Genomic DNA, 3,202 nt, shown 5'->3' with positions numbered 1-3,202 from the left:
CCTGTAACTTATAATGTACTGTTAACTATTGCTTTAGGTCTACTTACTTTACTCACCTACTGTAGTATACTGTACTGTACTGTCTAGTATACTGTACTAAACTGTACTGTATGTCTATCATACTGTACTTTACCGCAGGCATACAATACTGTCACTATACTGTACTGTACTATACTGTATGTCTACGTATACTCTGATATCAATACTTACTGAACTGTACTGTAATGTACTGTAGGTATACTATACTGCACTACCACTGTTCCATACTATAAAGTTTTGGTAACTATACTATACTACACTATACCATATGTCCACTTACTTAATAACTATACTATACATTATCTGTGCTTTACTACGCCGTACAATACTGTATGTCTACTATAACTGTACTGTACTCTACTGTATGTATCTGTACTTTACTGTAGGCCTACTATACTTGTAATATACTGTACTGTACTATCACGATAGGCTCTACTAAGCTGTACAATACTGTATGCCTGCTATATCTGAACTATGCTTGTACTGTACTATATTGTGGGTCTTCTAAACTATACTGTACTATACTTTGCCGTATGTCTACTATACTGTACTCTACTATGGTAGTTCTACTAAGCTGTACTATACTGTACTTGACTGTACTATAACTGTATGTGTACTATACTGTTCTATGCTGTGCTGTACTAACTGTTAGGTTAAATATACTGCACTATATTGTACTGTACTTATACTGTAGGTCTACTAAGCCTGTACTATACTGTACTATACGATACTGAATGTGTACTTATACTGTATTATACTATACTGGTGCTATGCGGTAGGTTCTACTATACCGTACATAAGCTATACTGTACTGTACAATACTGCACTGTAATTATACTGTAGGTCTACTATGCCAGTAGGTCACAATTGCTGTACTATACTGATTGTACTATACACGTAAGGTTTACCTATATTGTACTGTGCTGTAGGTCTAATATACTGTACTATATACTATAGTTTATAGTAAGTATACTATAGTACACTATATGATACTGTAGGTCTACTATACTGTTCTATACTGTACTGTAGGTCTACAATACTGACTATACTGTACTGTACTGTAGGTGTACTATATTGTACTGAACTGTACTATAATGTACTCTAGGCCTACTATACTTTACTATACTTTATAGTAGGTCTACTCTACTATACTGCACTGTAGGTCTACTATACTATACTGTAGGTCTACTATACTGTACTATACTGTACTGTGCTATACTGTACTGTACCGTAGGTCTACTGTACACTACTGTACTCTCCTGTATTTTACTGTTGGTCTACTGTATGTAAGTCGACTAAACTGTACTTTACTGTACTGTACTGTATTATACTGTATGTCTACTATATGTACTATACTGCACTGTAATATACTGTAGGTCTACGATACTTTACTATACTGTACAATACTGTGGACCTACTACACTGTACTATACTTTACTGTACTATACTGTAGGTTTACTGTACTATACTCTAGGTCTAAAATACAGCAGGTCAACTATACTGTACTATACTGTACTGCACTATACTGTAGGTTTACTATACTGTACTATACTGTGATGTGATATACTTCAGGTCTACTATATTGACAGTAGGTCTACTATACTTTACTGTACTATATAGTAGTCTACTATAGTATGCTATACAATACTGTAGGTATACTATACTGTACTATACTGTACTGTAGGTCTACTATACTATACTATACCGTAGTGTAGGTCTACCATACTGTACTGTAGGTCAACAATACTGTACTGTAGGTCAGTTATACAATACTGTATATTATACGATACTATACTGTATGTGTAATATACTGTAGTAGACCTATAATATAGGTCTACTATACTGTACTATACTATGCTGTAGGGTCTGCTATACTCTACTCTACTGTATTGCAGGTCTAGTATACTTTGCTATTATGTACTGTACGTCTACTATACTAAACTGTACTGGACTGTAGGTCAACTACACTACTACACTATATTATACTATACTATACTGTAGGCCAACCATACTGCACTATACTTCACTGTACCATACTATACTGTAGGTATACTATACTGTTCTGTGGGTCTACTATACTGTACTATATTACACTGTAGGTCTACCATACTGTACTATACTATACTGTGGGTCTACCATACGGTGCTTATACTGTGGGTGTACTACACTGTACTATAATGTACTGTGGGTCTACTATACTGTACTGTAGGTCAACTATATTGTGCTGTACTGCAGGCCAACTATACTATACTATACTCTGCTATACTCTACTGCGCTATTCTATAGGTCTACAGTAATGTCCTATACTGTACAATACTGTGCTATACTGTGCTCTGCTGTAGGTCTACTATACTGTACTTTAGTGTAGGTCTACTATATTGTACTGCACTGGTCACTATACTGTACTATACTGTTCTTTTATATACTGTAAGTCTACTATACTGTAATATACTGTACTGTGGGTATACTATACTTTATATTATGTACTGTAAGTCTAGTATACTGTACTGTACTGAACTGTGGGTCAACTGTACTGTACTGTATTTTACTGTATGTCTACTGTACTATACTATACTCTATGTCTACTATACTGTACTATACTGTACTGCACTGTACTATACTGTATGTGTACTATACTGTTCTATGCTGTGCTGTACTATACTGTGGGTCTACTGTACTGTACTATACTGTAGGTCTACTATACTGTACTATACTGTACTGTACTGTACTATACTGTATGTGTACTGTACTACGCTGTACTATACTGTACTCTACTGTAAGTCAATGCTATGGTACTGTACTTTACTATATTGTACTATACTGTACTATACTAAACTGTAGGTCTACTGTACCATACTGTAGTTTATTCTCTGGCATAGTCCTCCTTCTGTCTCCAACCCTTTTATGAAAGTTAGGTTAAACCAAGCAGACATCAACCCGTGTGTGTGTGTGTGTGTGTGTGTGTGTGTGTGTGTGTGTGTGTGTGTGTGTGTGTGTGTGTGTGTGTGTGGTTGTTGTGTGGTGGTGTTGGTGTGGTGTGTGCTGTTGTCAGTGCAATTTTACCCTTCTCTACTCTAGGTTAACCCACGACAGGAAGTTAGCCCAGATCTGACGAATCCGATCGGAAGGAAGCCAGCACCCTGAAAATGTGTGCGTTGTGTCT

This window comes from Salvelinus sp. IW2-2015, linkage group LG30 (assembly GCF_002910315.2).
Source record: "Salvelinus sp. IW2-2015 linkage group LG30, ASM291031v2, whole genome shotgun sequence".
NCBI classification, from domain to species: Eukaryota; Metazoa; Chordata; class Actinopteri; order Salmoniformes; family Salmonidae; genus Salvelinus; species Salvelinus sp. IW2-2015.
Note: the sequence above shows the minus strand (reverse complement) of the source record.